This window comes from Fundulus heteroclitus, chromosome 14, assembly GCF_011125445.2.
Source record: "Fundulus heteroclitus isolate FHET01 chromosome 14, MU-UCD_Fhet_4.1, whole genome shotgun sequence".
In the NCBI taxonomy this organism is placed as follows: domain Eukaryota; kingdom Metazoa; phylum Chordata; class Actinopteri; order Cyprinodontiformes; family Fundulidae; genus Fundulus; species Fundulus heteroclitus.
The window spans coordinates 33,569,628-33,589,955 of record NC_046374.1 but is presented as its reverse complement, the minus strand read 5'-3'; the positions used below and the strand labels follow the sequence as shown (position 1 = coordinate 33,589,955).

The window sequence follows — 20,328 nt, the reverse complement described above, 5'->3', positions numbered from 1 at the left end:
AGGCGGCTATCCCTTTCTTGGCCCCTCTTGGGCACCTTTGCTCTGGGGGTCCCTGGAGTTCTGCTTCTCTCTACACTCTCACAAACACCCACAGGTGCTTGGATTCAGGTACTTACAGATTCACTTCTATTCAGAAAACCTCTATCAATAGTTTTAGCTGTCACTTTATACATTTTGTATTAAATAGTACTGTATAGTCTTCAGTGATAGCATCAAGGCTGAGCCTTTAGGAATTACTAGCTCTGTAGCTACTGCTTGACCTTTCTTTAGGAATTACTAGCATTTTAAGCTTATGCTTCTCACCTTTCTTTTTTAGGGAAATAGGGAATTTAGCTTTATGAGCACTCCCCTTTTTGCACAGGCAAGGTAACACTCCAAATTAACTTGGAGTTAAATTTAGAAACATATCTGTTCTATCCATCCATGCATCTATCCATTTTCTTACTCGCTTTATCCCTCATGGGGTCGCGAGGGGTGCTGGTGCCTATCTCCAGCATTTCAATGGACGAGATATCTGTTCTACACAACACAAAATAAGCTCTTAAAATGTCTTATTAGATGAATATGCAGAGGATCTTAGGTTAGATATTTGAGCATCTAACTCCTTTTCACTTCAGAATTGTGGTGTGCAGTGTAAGCTGTGTTTACGAACGCCCACACAATGACGCCAATTGTTGTGCTATTACGCACTGTTTAAGTTATTTAATGTTTAATAAATAACTCTCAGTCTGTTGGGTATTGTCCAGTGAATATCAGCCCAGACAGCTGATAATAGGAAAATAGTTGAAAGGAATGATTCGAGCACTGACAAAAGCATGTCAGGCTTACATTTTATTTGGCCTATTCATTGGCTTGCAACCAGGTCACACAACGGTCAAGTTTTTCCTCCAGCAAAAAAAAAAAGAACACTCTGGGTCCCTATGCAAGACCCTTAACCCCAGATTGCTCCCCGGCCGCACATGGCAGCCCACTGCTCCCCAAGGGTGATGGGTTAAAAGCAGAGAACAAATTTTGTTGTAATGTATGTTTCAATGACAATAAAGATGATATTATTAACATCATTAACATCAAGCCTTATGGTATTAACATGGACTAGGAAAATAGCATGGAAATAAAGATATAAATAAAAGATCCTTAAAAACAGGATCTGTTAAGGTAAGATTTCAATAAGCATATTACTATTACGGTGTACTTTTGTAAATATATTTACTCTCAGAATTAGTTGTGGCCTCAACAAATCCATGCCATTTTAACTATAATATTGTCTCTTTCATCTGAAAATATGTCAGTATCTTCAAAAACTCAATATGTTGACCGGCCTCCAAAAGGTCTCTGCATAAACATGTTTGATATCAACTTTGTCCATCAGATAACATTAACTGCATACAAAAATGTGAATGCGAAATGCAAGGTCTCAGCACGCCTGAACTTGTGGAGTCTACTGGAGGGCAACACTATCGTGACTCAGCAGGGATAGCTGAAGCTGAAACAGAAATCAAAACGAAGCAGAAAACATGAGCCATAAATGTGAGAAAATGTAATTCTCTCAGAACTTTATAAACGTCACTTTTAGTACTTTGAATAATTTAAATCATTCAGCAGGTTTTGCACACACTGTGTAACTTTGAACATGATGGAGTGCCTCATCCTAGCTCACCTATGCACCGTGGTGAGCCCCACTCTGGACCCGCTGCAGTTTGCCTACCGGCCCAACATCGGAGTAGAGGACGCCATCATCTACCTGCTGCAGCGGGCGCTCACCCACCTGTAGACCACTGGAAGAGCTGTGAGAGGCATGTTCTTTGATTTCTCCAGCGCTTTCAACACCATCAGACCGGTGCTGCTGAGGGGGAAGCTGGTGGACGCTGGGGTGGACGAACATCTAGCTGACTGGACCATTGACTACCTCACTAACCGCCCTCAGTACGTGCGGCTGCACAACTGTCAGTCAGAGGTGGCACTCTGCAGCACCAGGGGCCCCCAGGGCACCGTTCTGTCTCTGTTTCTTTTCACCCTTTACACCTCGGACTTTACTTACAACACGGACAGCTGCCACCTTCAGAAGTTCTCTGATGACTCGGCCATTGTGGGCTGTGTGCCTGAGGGGGAACGAGCTGGAGTACCGGTTGGTCATCATGGACTTTGTGGACTCGTGTAAGAAGAACCACCTGTGTTTAAACACCAGTAAGACCAAGGAAATGGTGATCGACCTCAGGAGAAGACCCCCACCTCACTCACCTGTGAACATCCAGGGGCAGGACATAGAAACTGTGGAGAGTTTCAAATACCTGGGTGTTCACATTAACAATAAACTGGACTGGACTCATAACACCGATGCTCTATACAAGAAGGGCCAGAGCCACCTCCACCTCCTGAGGAGGCTGAGGTCCTTTGGAGTGAGCAGGCCCCTGCTAAAAACTTTTTATGACTCTGTGGTGGCCTCAGCCCGCTGTCGTCTGCTGGGCTCCAGGCAGCACAGAGCGGGACAGAAAGAGGCTGAATAAGCTGGTGAGGAAGGCCACTTCTGTCCTGGGCTGCACTCGGTGGAGGAAGTAGCTGAGAGGAGGGTGCTGTCCAAGCTCACATCCATCATGGACAACACCTTTCACCCCCTGCACCAGACTGTAGAGGAGCTGAGCAGCTCCTTCAGTGGCAGACTTAGACATCCTCTCTGTAAAAAGGAGCGCTACCGCAGGTCATTCATCCCTGCTGCCATCAGACTTTACAATGCTGCACTATAACTGTAATAACTAATGTGCAATTACTATTTAATACCCTGTGCAATAACCTGTGCAAGAATCCTGTTTAATAAGAGACTTCAGCTGTATAATTATCTCACTATCTCACTGTTGCTCTTTACCTGGTACCACTTTAATGTACAATGTCAATCCATTTGTATATAAGTCACCTGAATGTACATAAGTCATCCTAAATCTCTGCTTTATTTCCTTTGTATTTTTTTTTTTGATAAACTGTATATATGTGGACACACTCTATATACCTAATGCTCCTTTTCGTCCTTTTAGCACCTTGGAGGCCTGCTCGGAGAGGTGTGAGGAGGCCTGCTCGGAGAGGTCTGAGCAGGCCTCTCTGCCTGCTCTGATGCTTTTTTCTCTGCTCCCTGCTTGCTTGCATTTTTCTGCCTTTTACTTTTTATCTCCTTTTTATCTTAGCCAAAACTACAGAAAGTTGGATTTATTTATTTTATTTTATTTATTTTTGATTTTGATTTTCAAAAGATGCCTACCTTCACCACAGAGAACTTTGACACGCTTCTACAGAAGATAGCTGTTATGGAACTGAAAATCTGCTGACTTGAAGTGAATTATGATGTAAACAGCGCGTATGGAAATAAAACTACCCTGCCTGTGATTCCGAACAGTGACCACCAGCCCAGCAACTCATTGAACAAACAGTTCCCTGAGGAAAATGAGAATCCCTGGACCACTCTGGGTGCAAGACCAAAGGACCAACAAAACTGGCCAATACCACAGAGAAGTGGCCCAAGACAAGTGAAACAACAGTGGGCTGTTCTCATAACAAATGATTGGAGTAAACCTGCTGGAAATGTTGGAATTCCATTTCTAAACAGATTCCCCCTGCTCCAAGATGTGAACCAGGAGGATCATGACAACAATCAAAGGTATGTCAACAATCTTCGCTCTAAGCTACCAGAGAAAAAACATGCCACAGGGCCAAGGACCCTGATATTATGCAATGGATCTGTAAGTGTGATTAAATATTTCTGTAACAAGACAAACACAGAGGTGTTGATTTATAATCCTTTCAACTGTGGCCTGGTGTCTGATATACCAGACATCCTTCCAAGGATCTTGAAAGAACGCCCGACCCTGGAAAAACTCATCATACAAGCTGAGGCCCTGGGCGACGCCACCCGGAGAAAATCAGAAGTATTGAAAGAGTATTACATTTGTCTGCTAAATCTAATTGGTGGCCTTAATGTCAAGGTGTTTCTCAGCGGCCCTCATGTGCCCATTAAGTGTGGAGATGAGATTTTTTCCAGAGTTCTGATGCTAAACAAATGGCTGAAAAAAACATGCAAACAAACAACTGTAACCTTCATAGACAACTTTAACATCTTTTGGGAGAGGAGACATCTGTTCAACAGAGATGGGTTCTCTCTAAATAGGTCAGGCGCTAACAGCTGATTTCAAACATCTTCTGTTCTGTGAACCATGCACCATCAGCTTTGTTCCAAAACAAAGCTCAACCAGTGCCAAAACAAATGGTAAGCCCAGTACAACCTGAACAAGCCCAGATATAGATGGCCTGAAAGAGGCTATGTCAGAACTACAGGAGGATTCATCCCAGATCTCAGCAGGATAAAGAGAGGACCAAAAACCTCCATCGTCACTAACACCGGTCCAGACTGCACCTGCCTCCCCTTCTTCTCCACAAAGCCCAGATGTTCCTTTTCTGGAATTTTCTCATAACATGAACAAAGTCTTTAAGATTGGTCTACAGCTGACATCATCTCCACATAGCCATTCTGACAACCGCAGCTCTGGGACTAAACCAGCATCCTCCAAAGGCCATAGAGGCCCAGATCCTCCTCCACTACGTATCACGGAACATTGCTGTGCTCAAGACCTCCTCCTAAGTCCATATCAAACTTTTTTAAGGATTTTAGTGACCTCCTGTCTGTGATATGCGTTGATAATGACTGTTTAATTATTGTGGGAGACTTCAACTTTCATGTTGACAACCCTAAAGACAGAAGTGCAAAAGAACTGTGTGACACACTTAGAAACTTTGGTTTAACTCAGCATGTTAAACAGCCAACACACAAACAGGGACACATATTAGACTTGATCATTACTAAAGGTCTGAAGATTTCTAAAGTCAATGTAACTGATGTTGCCCTATCTGATCACTTTTCTGTTACCTTTGAATGCATATTTTCCAGTGACTCATTTAGCCAAAGGGACATCGTAAGAAAACGCACCTTTAAGGACAATGCCTCGGAAACTTTTATTCAAGCTTACTCTGCTACTTTAACCACGGGCTGCAACTGAGTAGATGAGCTAGTAGATAACTTTGACTGCGTTGCTCCAGTTAAAGTGAAAGTTTTTTCCGGGAGGAAAAAATTTCTGTGGAGAAATGCTCCAGCAGTTAGAAGCGAAAAAAGGGAGTGTCGAAAAGCTGAACGCAGGTGGAGAAAGAACAGACTGCAGGTTCACAATGACATCTATAAAGAGAGACTTTACAGATATATCTTACAATTGAAAAATGCAAGGGAATCTTTCTTCTCTGAGATCATCAAGAAAAACATTAATAATGCTCGTGTCTTATTTGCCACAGTCGACAGGTTAACAAATTCTCCTGTGTCCATGACTTCTGAACTCCACTCCACCAGGGCCTGCAACGAATTTGCTAACTTCTTTAATGAGAAAATCTTAAACATTAGAGGATCAGTCTATACATCCATATCAACTCCAGAACCAAAACTGTATGCAACTGGGACTTATCCTGATAAAATGTCCCAATTCAGCCAAATAAACTACAAAATCTTAGAGCATATCATTTAGCATCTAAGTTCCTCCTCTTGCTGCCTTGATGTTCTCCCCACAGCTTTCTTTAAGAAAGTTTTGCCTGTCATAGCGTCTGATTTGACTCAGATAATAAACACGTCCCTTCTGTCAGGTGCTTTCCCCCAGTCCCTAAAAACAGCAATTATCAAACCACTGCTGAAAAAGAACAATTTAGACAAACTACTACTCCAGAACTACAGGCACATCTCAAATCTCCCTTTTATCAGTAAGATTATTGAAAAAGCTGTGTTTCAACAATTAAACACCTTCTTAACAACGACCAGCCGCTTTGACATTTTCCAGTCAGGTTTCCATGCTCACCACAGTACAGAGACCGCCCTTATCAAGGTGTTTAATGACACCCATATAAATACAGACTGTGGAAGAACCACCGTGCTGGTTTTATTGGACCTCAGTGCAGCATCCGATACTGTCGATCACTCCATTCTGTTAGAACGCCTGGAGAACTGGGTCGGCCTTTCTGGTACAGCTCTCTACTGGTTTAAATCCTACTTAAAGAACAGGGAATTTTTTGTATCAGTAGGTAACTTTACATCAGAGATGCCAAAAGTCACATGTGGGGTTCCCCCAAGGGTCTATTCTGGGTCCCCTCCTCTTCAATATCTACATGCTCCCTCTTGCTCAGATAATAAAAAACAGCAACATCAGCTACCATAACTATGCAAACGACACACAGCTTTACATCACCATTTCACCAGGTGACTATGAACCAGTTCAGGCACTGAGTAAATGCCTAGAAGAAATCAATGCATGGATGTGCCAAAATTTTCTCCAATTGAATAAAAACAAAACTGAAGTAATAATCTTTGGACCAATAGAGGAGAGATCAAAAGTTAGCAAACAGCTTCAGCTGCTTCAGCTAGGAACCACTGATCAGGCCCAAAATCTGGGTGTAGTGATGGACTCAGACCTGAACCTCCAAAAGTATCTAAAGACAGTCAAAAGGTCGGCTTTTGAAGAACATTTCCAGTGTTAAAGGACTAATGTCTCAGTATGATCTAGGAAAACTAATCCATGCATTCATCTTTAGTCAAATTGATTACTGCAACAGTGTTTTCACAGGTCTGCCTATTAAGTGGATCAGACAGCAGCAGCTGATCCAGAACGCTGCTGCCCGCATCCTCACTAAGACCAAGAAAGTAGAGAACATCACCCCAGTTCTAAAGTCATTACACTGGCTCCCTGTATCTCAGAGAATAGACTATAAAATTCTTCTGTTAGTCTATAAATCCCTGAATGGCTTAGCACCTAAATACATCACAGACTTATCAGTGCATCAAACATCCAGACCATTTAGGTCTTCTGGCTCCAGCCTGCTCTGCAGAACCAGAACCAAAACCAGACACAGAGAAGCAGCATTTAGTTCCTATGCTCCACTGATCTGGAACAAACTCCCAAGAGTTTGTAAAGGTCCCAATGGTAAAAGTGCAGAAAGCCTGAGTTCCTTTAAATCAAGATTAAAAACATATTTGTTTATGATTGCCTTCGACTGCTCTAGTTAAACTGTTCTACCGAACGTTCACTAGTTTAAACTTTTTTTAGTCCAACTGTTTTTAATGTTCTATTTTGTTTCCACATTTTATTCCTACTTGCTTTTATTCTGTTTTATTTTCCTATATTTTAATCATGTAAAGCACTTTGCATTGTCTCTGTACTGAATTGTGCTATACATATACATTTGCCTTGCCTTGCCTGTGTTTAATAAGCCGATGTGTGACAAGTGAATTTCTCCACTGTGAGATCAATAAAGCTTATCTTATCTTATCTTAATGTAAAAAAAAAAATATTAATCATTACTTATGAAACAGTGGTTTTCATTCAAAAACATAACAGTGATTAGAGTTAAAGGTATACTATGCAACCGGGGTTGATTTTCCAGCGAGGCTCCCCCCAGAGGGCGAAAGTAAAAGTGCACTGTCATAAAGATGCTCAGCTGTTCTGGTTTCTCCGTCAAGCCAGGCGCCGTTGTTTTGAGCTTAGCAGACAGGCGAACGCAACGAAAAGTGGAAAAAACGGCAGTACAAACAATGACTAACACAGTGGAAGTATGAACATCACGGTTTCCTGCAGCGCTATCTTGGCGTGGCGGCCGCCTCGCCAAACTCACGCTACCGCCTCGCCAACATTAAAAAAAATAATAAAAATAATAATAAAAAAACTCGATATGCTTGCATGTTTATTTGACGTTAACGCACGGTTCTTTGTTGTTGCTTTCGTGCGTGCATATAGTGAATGGCAGGGCAAAAACACATGGAGTTCTCGCCGTAAAGCAATACGGCAAGACCGACTCTCGTGCAAGACCGACTCTCGCTGTCTTGCACGAGACTTCTGAGCCTGTGGGTGCGGGCCGAGGGCTCTTGCAATTGCAAGTACGGTATTTCCCCCACAGACCACCAGGGCGGCCGAGAAAATCTTTGTTCGACCTGAAATGGCTCATTTTATCATCCAAAATGGTATGGAACACATTAATTAACTGAAAAATGTTGCATAGTATGCCTTTAAGATATCAGCTTACTCAAAAATACTCCAGAAGGTTGTTATGGAAATATATGATTAGTTATATTAATCAGGCGATTTTATGGAAAACACGAAGAGTTACCTTTTGATCCCTAAACTGTGTTTTGGAGTTTACAGAAGGTGGGGGTTTTCATGACCCACTCGAAAACAATGAATTCTTTCAAGCTCTGCAGAGGCCAGACATGAGCAAACACCTGGGTTGTATGGAGGGATACTTTCTGAGTGGTTTACGGTTTGAAGCTTTCTCATGGTTCTCAATGTTATCTTAGTTAACCTCCCAGAAACACACCAGGTCTATTAATGGCGTACCGCGCACGTGACGTCACCATCTCATGAGCAACGCCCCTTGCCGCTAAGGTAGGACAAACGGTGTAAGAGCACACGTAGCAACCAGCCATTACACATGCAACAGATACAACGATATGACTGACTTTTCAGCTGTTAAACTACCACAAGAGGATGTCCAGGCGCCCATTTTACTGGTGAAACTGTGGAACAACATACCAACGTTCAGCTCAAACGATGGCTTGAGTGTCGAGGGCTTAGAAAGACTGGAAAACGGGCCGAGTTGATAGAACAGTAAGTCAATGTTTTTCTCCTGCTCGGCGTTCATGACGTCACCGGCCGTTTTTTTCTGTTTGTAGTCACCGTCCAGGAATCGGTATAAATTGTCTGGCCCGCCGAACAATTTAGTCCGGTCGCCAAATGCATTATCATTATCCAACGGCTGTATCTCCTCGCTGCATCGACCGATCTGCTCCAGATTTGTTGTGAGTCATGGGGGAGCGCTGCCGAACAAGTTTGTGTGAATCGCCCGTCCACCGGGCGATTCACACGAATGCGTGACAGCAACTGCGGTGGGGGGTGGCCGGCGGTGCGCAAACCTCGCCGGCCAACTGGCCGGCCGGCACAAACCCAGGGGGCGGCCGGCACCGCAGCGATGGGCGAACCCTGCCGGCCGGCCGGCACCGCAGCGGTGGCCAATAGGCCGGAGCGGAGCTTGGCTGCGAGGGCCGATCGACGCCGCTTGCGGCTTTAACATTTTTCATATGTGGCCTATCAGCGTACCTCGAGTCATTTTTGCACGTTCCATAACAACAATGTTTAAAAACCATGGTTAGGAGACGTCTTAGACTTAGAAAAAGCGGTAGTTTTACTGAGTAAAACCAAGGGTAACGTACAGCGAAAGAGTGGAGGAAAACGCATATTTGCCCTACCTGTACCACGTGATATGACGTCACGTTCTAAAAATAGCTCGCTCGCGGTACGCCATTACAAGTAATGGCTGGAGTGTCAGAGAGCAGATGCGTTTGTGGAGACTGGATGTCTGCATGGGTGTTACTCCACCCCCTGGGATTCCTTGAGGTGTTTTTGGGTAGTTTAAAGCAGACAAAACGCTTGCAGCACCATGGGGTAGGATGTAGGGTAAATATAATAAATACAGTGATATGGTAATACAAGTTTATGTCTCCTTTGGAATTCCAAATGTAATTAATATGCATATTTTCAATCAATCAATCAATCAAATTTTATTTGTCAATTACAATTTGCATTGCAATCGAAAAGTCAGTTCCAGTACAACCGTCCATCACATACACTTAACAAACAAACATTTGGGGGGAACGATTGACTGAGGCCTTGCGTTGCCAAGGAACGCAGCCAGCCAGCCGCTGCTAAAAAGCGCAGCTGTCAAGGCCACGTTCCTCCAAACTGCCCAGACCCCGCCTAAACGGAGTTTACAGGCGCTGCCTTGAAACTCTCGAAGAAAGAGCAATAACATGGGGGAAAGAGGGGAGAGAGAAAAAAAAGAGACAGATGTTTGCCTATTTATGCTCTCACCTATAAAGAGACAAACAACCGACACAAAAAAACCCTCATAGCACAAAAGCACAAATAAACACAAGACAACATGTATGCAGAAGGTAAACATTTGAGACCTGTCGCGTGTGTGTAATTCATCAGTTTTATGAGTATCAGTTATGCGTGTGTGTATGGGCGAAAGTGTTTTTCTCCGTGAACACTCTCAAGAGACCATTGTCCTTGATGTTATCAGCCGGCCCACAGTTCAGAGAAGCATCCTCAGGTGTCAGCGGGGGAGGGGGGCAGCCGGGGGCTTTTCTGGGCACTCTCCGTCATAACAATCCAGGAGTAGATAGGGAGGGAATCCAAATATGTTATTTGTTATGAGACAAGCTGCACTGCCTTTCCTGTCAGCTTTTAAGTCTTTTGCTGGCTCCACATAAATCCAATTTTCCAAATTATTGGGCTTTTTCGCGCTTCACTCCCAGATTTTATCCCATCTCCCCTTGAGTTCAACCCCAAAGTCAGTCTGCGTTCCAACACAGGCAGCTTTTCGGCTTCGCTCCATTCACCTGCCAGGTTTGTCCATTCACAGCCACAGTGAGCGCGTCATGCAGCCGGCAGCCTGATCAAGGCCAAATGGCTCCGACATCTGCTGTATTTGCCGATACTTCAAAAATCCACAAAAAACAATAAGTAGAGATCCCAGTATCCTTAATCCAATGTGAAAATTTCAAACGTCCAGGAATGACAAGGTCGAAAGACACACCGTTTTCCTCCAGGAATTTAGGGTGTATCTCACAAAATAAGTCAAATCAGGACCGGACGGGTCCCCCTTCCGTTGCCTACCCGTCGAAAAAAATGTATCAATAGTATTGAGAGACCAGCTTACCAGATCCATGTTTTTCAGAGTTCGGTTGATATGAAGAAAGTGCTCAGAAGACAAGACATAGCAAAGCAAAGCAGGAGAGGGGCGGGGGGGGGGGGGGGGTAAAAGCTGCAGAGAGAGAAAAGACACGACCGACCTCGGAGAGAGACAGAGAGAGACCATTTTAATGTTTGTCTCTGATAATTCGTTTCTCCTTTGCTGCCAAATCTTTGAACCCGGTGAGACGGCCGTGGTAATTGGAACAGGAATGAGCTCTAATCTTAACAATGTAATGAACTAGACAGAAGACCCAAAATTTTCAGCCAGAAACACAGAAGTAGGACTTAAACAGTTTATTATGAACTCTGGACTTCAGGAGTGCATCCGCCGAGGACCAGGGATAACTATGAAGGGAGACGTAGGTTAGTGGCTTGAAGTTCAATAAGGAGATGCATGAAGTCAAAAAAGCCACTAACCTTTTCAGCGTCCTTCCTTCAGCAGGGGTCGGCAGTTTTAGCAGAGCAGACTGCTCCTTTAACAGATAGTGACGTGGAGCACAGAAGCAGGCTTGAGGTCCTGGAAGCCTCACTCAGGCTTAATATTCAGGGGACTTGGCAAGAGGCAGAAGTCATGGGGCAGAAACAGGGTCGTTGTCCAAAAGGCAGAGAATTCCGACGAGGGCTAGGCAAAAAGGGAAAATCCGTGAGGCGATGGCGTGGTCAAAAACTTGGTCAGGTACGTGAAGTGCTGGATACTGCTGGCTTGTCGGCTTGCAATTATCTGGCCCTGTCTGCCTGCCACAGGCTGACTTATAACTGCTTGCGAGCAGCTGAGAGGCATGCTGCTGATTGCACTGCAGCAGCTGAACTTGATTGCTCACAGGGAGAGCAGAGCAGGCAGACAGGCCAGAATCATAACAAACAAGGTCTTGGGTTCATAATAGACTGATTGGTTTGGTCCTTCACAAGCTTTCTCAAAAGCTGCATAATGCACTTGATCCTTTAACCAATAGTTTGACCATCGCTCATCTGCTCTGATGGTCTAGTTGACTTTTCTTTCTGTTTCTACTGTCTAAATTGACAGCAACAGTTCCACATTGGATGCACCATTGTTGTGTTGTGGAGTCCAATGTCCGTTTTCCTGTGTAGTGAAGGACTGTTCAGAATGCTGTTTCAGATCTCCTTCAGTTTGTGTCCTCTTTGAGCCCTTTCGGAGCCTGGTCAACATCACAAACATGATTGTTTTGCTCCGTTTTTCCCCTCTCATTCGTAGCACATACATCCATTTGAAGGTATGGTAAGCACTGTGCGCCAAAACATTGAGTTTCTTTTGAGACAATATTTTTGAGTTACTAGCTCAGTTAGCTCAATTATCTAGATTCAGTTTTTCAGTAATTATATCTTATGATTATGAGTCCCCCTGGCATTCTTTGTAGAGTTTCCTTTTAGATAAATAACCCTGTATTGTGTTTTGCTAAGTGCAGTTAACAGAGCATTTGAGAACCCCCTACATTCTGGTATCAATGATAACTAGCAGGTTAGGTTCATTAAGGAATTTTAGGCTAACAGAGAGGGAAATTCATCTCAGCCTGTTGAAGGAAAGCTGACAAATAATGTCAACAGACAGGACAACCAGTTAATTATCCCTTGACAACCAGAGCATCAAGAAGGCTTTTTGTCTTTCAAACTATTGTAAACTGTGGACACTCACATTTTTCATAATCGCCGATCTGATGAAGATATTAAGAGAATGTATCAAGTGTTGATATTCAATCAGATTTTTATATTTCCAGATTTTTTCTAGATCTGTTCCGTAAAGACGCAAAGAGGAAAAATGTTTTGCCCCATATCATGGACCCTGGAATTGATGCTTTTTAATAAATTTCCTTTTGCTTAATAAAGCATGTTCTGCAAAACCCAAGGGGGGTAAGAAATTCAAGCTAGTACTGGCTGGTCTGGAGAGAATTTGTATGAAAGTTGTTGAGAGCATTTGTCCATCAGAGGTTTGTGTATGTTTAGAACTTTAACAACGTTAAGTTCGTTTTAGTCATGTTTCTGAGTTTCTTTGCCTACATTTGTCTTTGCATTTCGAATCATTCTCATGTTGTGTTTTGTTCAGAAAGGATCATCATGATTTGACAACTTCCTCCCCTTGCAGAAATCACAGGTCGCCTCTTCAGGTTTATTGCAGTGACCAGTGCCAGTCCTCTCCCCTCCATTAAGAACATTTCATCCCAACGTTGCATATCCATCATCAGAGACCCCTCACACCCCCACCACGGACTGTTCTCCCTGCTGCCCACTGGGAAAAGGTTCCGCAGCATCCGCTGCAGGTCCACCATATATATATATATATATATATATATATATATATATATATATATATATATATATATATATATATATATATATATATATATATATATATATATATATATATATATATATATATATATATTAATCCAAGGTTTAAAGTCCTAGCAGGACAAGCAAGAGCTCACTTCTCTCACTGAAAGCAAAAGAAAAAACTGATTCTTCAAACTGTTCAGTTATTAAATGTGTTCAGGATTTAAATCGTTCAATAGTTTGAGACAGTTGAATCCAGATGGGAAACAAAATGGAAATCCAGCTTTCCTCCATTTGTTTTTTTTAAGTCAGAAACTCTAGAGCATGCACAATTTTAATGTTATGCTTAGTTTTCTTTTGTATATGACATCCTACTTTTACTCAGTAAAGTAGTAATGGATGTTCAGCTCCTTGTTTCATGACAATAAATATTGTCAAAAACTACTTAAATAAGACTGAATTAAATTCATTTGAATCAAGGCATGCAGATGTTGATACAACTACACACACATATGTATACACACACACAGCAGTGTTCCAGGGAAAACGTTGGTCATTTCAGCAGCAGACATGCAGCTCTGTGGCTATGAGCTAGCCAAAACATGGTCGGGGTAGGCCAGTCCGAGGCCCTGCGGCGGCGACTCCAGACCGGCTTTTGCTCTCAGCTTGGGATACAGAGTCCTGTGTCAGCTTTTTGCCGCTCCATGTTGTCTGGAATCAGCTTCCTGCAACATCTAAGAGGAAGAAACAAGGCTGGTTTTGACATTCTTTACTTCAGCGGCTGGTTGCGCAGAAGTTAGACTGCAAACTTAGCTCTGATTCTAGTCGGCAGACCTCCGAACCCAGTCGAGACCTCCAGATGAAGAGAGATTTCTCCCCTTTGCTGGCTTGTGGGTCTTTGGGGGCCCCATGAAGCCCCATGCCTGGCTGGCATGTCCAGGGCAGACTGTCTCTCTTCGAGAGCTCCAGGAAGAAGCTCTCGAAGAACGCCATTGCGTAATGGCATAACACGTTATATTTTTAAATAAGAAAATGACTGTAAGAAAGGCTGTATTTTCCTGAGAGTGCAAAGCAAGAACAACTTCGACAGATAGCTTTTATAAGCCTGCAAAAAAAGTTTTTACCCTGTTATAAAAGTGTAGCATGTGAGCAGTCTTCAAGAGCTTTATAAAATGAGAGTATAAAAAGAGTTGCACTCTCAACATTTCTGTATCTGACTCTCAAAAAGATAAAGAAAAATATGATAAGATAAATAAGACAAATAGCTCTCATAAATTATATGTTAGATACAACAGAATAGAAGTTACACATCAGAAAAGTGATTCTTTGATCAATTGACTTCTCACAAAACATGAATATTAAAATTATAAAACTAAAATGACACAGAAAGACCATCAAAAGCCTGCATATAATCATACCAGATAAAGCTGACGAGGTATGGCAAACCAAAGATTTCCTGGAAAAGCTGCTCCTCCCAGTTCTCTGAGAAAAGGGAGGAGGGTTAATTATTTCCTAGCTCTGATAAAACATATTTACTCTACCTGGTTACTCCCCTTTCAGAGAACTGAAACCTTACAGACTTGTGAAGCAATGAGTTATTGGCTTCAGAGGAAAGGAAACCTATCATTCAGCAGCTGTCCGCCGAAGAAATGGCAGAGCAAGGATATCAGATGGATTCTGTGAAATTCTCCTGCTCCATCTGTCTGGATCTCCTAAAGACTCCGGTGACTATCCCTTGTGGACACAATTACTGCATGAACTGTATTGGAAACTTTTGGGATGATAAGGACAAGAAACAACGCCATAGCTGCCCTCAGTGTAGACAGACGTTCAAACCGAGGCCTGTTTTGATGAAAAACACCATGTTAGCAGAGTTGGTGGAGGATCTGAAGAAGACTGGACTCCAAGCTGCTCCTGCTGATCTCTGCTATGCTGGACCTGAAGATGTGGCATGTGATGTCTGCAAGGGGAGGAAGATGAAAGCTGTCAAGTCCTGTCTGGTTTGCTTGGTTTCATACTGTGAGAATCACCTCCAACCTCACCATGATGTCCCTGGACTGAAGAAGCACAAACTGGTGGATCCATCCAAGAGCCTCCAGGAGAACATCTGCTCTCGTCATGATGAGGTGATGAAGATCTTCTGTCGTACTGATCAGCAGTGTATCTGTTATCTCTGCTTAATGAATGAACATAAAGGCCATAAAACAGTCCCAGCTGCAGCAGAAAGGACTGAGAAACAGAAGGAGCTCCAGGTGAGACGACAACAAATCCAGCAGAGAATCCAGGACCAAGAGAAAGATGTGAAGCTGCTTCAGCAGGAGGTGGAGGCCATCAATGTCTCTGCTGATAAAGCAGTGGAGGACAATGAGAAGATCTTCTCTGAGATGATTCGTCTGATCCAGGAAAGAAGCTCTAATGTGAAGCAGCAGATCAGATCCCAGCAGGAAACTGAAGTGAGTCCAGTCAAAGAGCTTCAGGAGAAGCTGGAGCAGGAGATCACTGAGCTGAAGAGGAAAGACGCTGAGCTGAAGCAGCTCTCAGTCACAGAGGATCACAACCAGTTTCTCCTCAACTACCCCTCACTGTCTGCACTCAGTGAGTCTACACACTCATCCAGCATCAATATTCGTCCTCTGAGAAACTTTGAGGATGTGACAGCAGCTGTGTCAGAGCTCAGGGAGAAACTAAATGACTTCCTGAATCAGGAACAGACAAAAAAGACGTTGCCAGTCACTAAAGTGGACGCATCCACAAAGATGGATGCAGCCATGAAAGTGGATCCGGTTATGAAAGTTGATGCCTTACTGTCCAAACACGAACCGGCAACAAGAGAGGACTTCTTCAAATATTCACGGAAACTCACACTGGATCCTGACACAGCACACAAATATCTGAAATTATCTAAAGGTAACAGAAAAGTTACAATGACTAACGAAAACCAATATTATAACCAATATTATTGGGATGATGAAGACAGATTCACCAGAAGACGGCAGGTCCTGAGTAGATCACGTCTGACTGGACGTTATTACTGGGAGGTGGAGTGGAGAGGGAGATCAGTCGAAATAGCAGTTGCTTACAGGGATATAGAAAGAGTAGGGAACACAGACGACAGTTCTTTTGGTTTAAATGAGAACTCTTGGGCTTTAAGCTGCAGTAAAACAGGTTACACATTTTACAGTGACGGAGATCACATCTCCATCCCAGGTCCAGTTTCCTCCAGAGTTGGGGTGTACCTGGATCACAGTGCAGGGATTCTATCTTTCTACAGCGTCTTTGGAGCTGTGATGATTCTCCTCCACAGAGAAAAGGCCGTATTCACTGAGCCGCTACATGCTGGGATTTGGCTTTCACATTTCACAGGAACCACAGCAGAGATCATTGAATTCAAAAAGTAACTGAAATAAGTGAAGGAGAGTGGCTCAGTTCATAGATTGGGTTTAATCACACCTTATAAGTACGAATAAGTAAAAATTAAAAGTTAACCAGATGCTTAGAAGTTTAGCGAGATGCAAGCAGGAATTCTTTTTTTTTTTATTAAAAGCTAAAAGGCTGTATGTTTCTTGGTGTTTTTTAAAGCATGGAATCTTGTTATGTATTTTCAAAATAGCACATAAACCAAAAAAAGTACTGATTGTGTAACTTTAAAATGGCAGGGCTATAAATTGATGCTGCATTAAGTCAATCTGTAAATAAAGTGACACATTTGACATAATCCCATTGCTTGGATTATATTATATACTAAATCTGGTACAACATTACGTTATACAGTTGTTAACATTAAACTATGAGATTTAAGTTGACTCCTTTCCTAGATATGTTTTTTAACACGTTATATTTTTATATAAAATCAATTATGTGTCACCTAAAAGCGGCAAATAATTGATTTTATTCCCTGTGTGAAAATTTCAATGTACATGTTTTTGCTTTTAAGGTTGTATTCTGTGCTTTTTGTCATTTTAAAATGTTTTACACAACCACTTAAATTGTAGACATATATTTGAGCTTCTATTCTATGGATGCTTGTGGGTTTTATCAATGAATAACATGTAGTCAAATGCTTAATTGAATTACTGCATATTGATCTGTTGTAAAACTGCTTTCCTTTAATGCGTTTGGGTCCATTTTAAACCTGATTTAAATTTTGGGGACATACATTTTTGATTTGATCCTTTATGGTGTTTGTTTGAACCAAAATAAAATAAAATTTTTCTGTATTTTTCAATTTGCAGTAATCAGACATTTAGCTCAAAATAATAAAATAACAAGTTTGCTTTCTCATTGTCAAACTCCTTCATTTTAAACCTGTTACTAAACTGAGATACTGTGACAGCAGAGATAAACTACAGGAAATACTGAGAGACACGTGGACATACATCTCACTGAAGCTGGATTCCTAGAATATTCAACTTTTTTATTTTAAAAAAGTTGCTTTTTAAAATACAGTATAATAATTAAAGGCTACCATTTTGTAGAATATTCTTGTATTTCACTTTTACTTGTCCCCATGTTCTAGTGGCTCCAGTGGAGGCTCGGACATAAAAGAACAAAGTAAATATGAAATTACTAAAATCAGACTCAGACTCAGACATACTTTAATGATCCCAGGGGGGAAATGCAAAAATACATACTGTAGAAAGTGATAGAAACATCTACCATGGACAGTATTTACGCATTAATTTGTCTGCTGCTTTTGCCAGCCCTCTCTCCTGGCTTTAGCAGACTTTGAGGTGTCCCCTGTCGTTTTAATTAATGACTCAAATTCAGCATAACCTTCCATTAAAAGCTCTTGCTCTGCTTGGGAGAAAAACTGTGGGCGTTCTTTGTCCATGCTGAACAGCCAATAGCAGCGTTGCTGATCATTGTTTCTACTATCGATACATTTCCCCTTTTAAACAAATGCATGAACGCGCAGTTGTCTCAGATAACTCAATCCAGCCATGCTAATCGTAAACAACAGGTGTGTTGGAAGAACCCAATTAGCCGGATCATGATTAGCCGGATGATATCATCTTGGATGTGTCATTTGATCTCAGATGTTTTAAGCGACGTATGAAGAACGGGCCCCATGAGTAATAGGGCCAGGTTAGATTCTTTTAATTTTTTATTCTTTACGAGAATAAAGTTGTGAGAATGAAGCCAAAGTGATACGAAAATAAACTCCTAATATTACAAGAATAAAAATATTACGAATATAAAGTATATTCTGAGATTAAACTCCCTCTGATACTGTTTAAGTGACTCAGTCTAACTGCAGATTTGCCACATTCAACATGGCGGACGCTCTGACGCATCCACAGCATAGGCAGAACCCGCCCAACGAGGCGTCTACGTTTATGATGTCTATGACATCAGCTACAACCCATTTCTAGGATTAACAGTCACCTGACTTGACCGGCTAATCACAGGATCTGTAAATGACAGATTTTGTTTACGTTACTGCATCCCACAATGCAATGCAAACCTGGCTACGGAAAGTCGTTTGGCTCAAGCTTGTGGTATACTGCTAGAGTTGTGTCAGAACGACTTTAGCTCACTTTCACACCTTGAAGGAGGCGCTCTAGAGGGGGTTTGGACCACTGGTCTCTATTATACACTGGAGTGCTAATCGCCCGCTGTTAGAACGAGTCCCTTTGAAGCCACCAGCTGCATATTGGTACTCCCTGTTTTTCCCCAGTAATACGGGATATGTACGCTACAGCATCGAATAACAAGGATCTTCTCATGTTCAGGGGGGGCTTAAAACTTTTAAAATGTCAAATGCCATATACTTTTATGTTATGTACTAAAACTATCAAGTACTGAGAAAGTCATGTGCTGAAATATTAGGCAATTTAGTTATTTATATATATTAGAGATATATGAGTAGATAGATAGGATAGATAGAGAGTAGTAGATAGATTAGATATATATATAGATAATAAACAGCTTATAAAGAATATAACTAAGCAATATACAAAACCATATATGTACATATATGTATGACATTATATAGTCATATACACACACATATATATATACACATATAGATATAGTAGAAGATATCTATGAGAGCTATTATATATGAATAGATGTATATGTATAGACAGTACATACAGTATATATAGATATATATATAATATATTATATTATATATATATATCTAATATATATATAGATATAGATAATATTATATATATATATAGGCCCTATATATATTTAATATGAATAACATGTAAAATATTTCAGCTAATAATTTCCTAGTAGTTGATAGTGTTAGTACATCCACTGACTGTAGAATTACCTGTGAAACGTTTTCATGCAGCCAGACAACTGCTTGTTGTTGCAACCAAATCCTGTGGGATTCTGTGAGAATAGTGAGTAGCAAGATGGCGGCCAGTGACTTAAGTTTTTCGGGCAAATTAGCACTCCAGTGTATAATAGAGATCAGTTGGACCCGAACCGAGACCACCTCTTCCAACCGGTGCAGTGTTCACATTTACCCAACCGAACCGCACCAGGGTGGGGGAAACAAACCTGAGGTTGTTTTAATCCGATACCTCATGAAGGAAAACACCCTAGAGACACATTTCTCCTCTGAAAATAAAACATCTTTACCCAGAACCTTTGGAGAATTCTTTTAGATTTAGATTATACTTTATTGTTCCCATAGGGGAAATTGATCTTGGACCACATGTGCTTAAAAAGTGGATTCTGTGGAAATTCTTTTAAAGGTGTTGGATCCGTTACATCAGGGGTGTCAAACTCATTTTGGTTTAGAGGCCGCATTCAGCTTAATCTGATCTCAAGAGGGCCACACGAGTTAACTCATTGCAAGATTAAATAGAACTAATAAAAGTGGACTTGTTGATTTTTGTATATTAAATGAATTTCACTTTTACACAATATATTATGAATAACCTCAGCATTTTTAAGAAAAATATGTGCAATTTCAACAATACTTTTACTCAGTTAAACATTTACTTGTGCATTATGCATAAGAACTGATCACAGTGATTGTACAATGTTGAAAAAATTTTGTCAGATTTTTTGGAACTTAACACTGCATGAAAAGTGTGATTTTCGTCACTATGCGGCACTGTAGATTGTCGTGGAAGTTCAGGTTAACGGCTGTTCACGGTAATTTGCAGGCAACACCGAAAACTGCCGTGAATTGTCAGAAATTGACGTGGGCCTTGCTTGGCGTGGTCCCCCCATCACCCCCCCTCCTCCTAATTCTAGGGGA

At 41.7% G+C, this 20,328-nt stretch overlaps 1 pseudogene; it reads left to right on the top strand.

Moving 5' to 3' along the window:
* Window positions 1–14,711: 14,711 nt before the first annotated feature.
* LOC118565808 lies at window positions 14,712–15,740 on the top strand (annotated as a pseudogene).
* The last annotated feature ends 4,588 nt before the right edge of the window (window positions 15,741–20,328 follow it).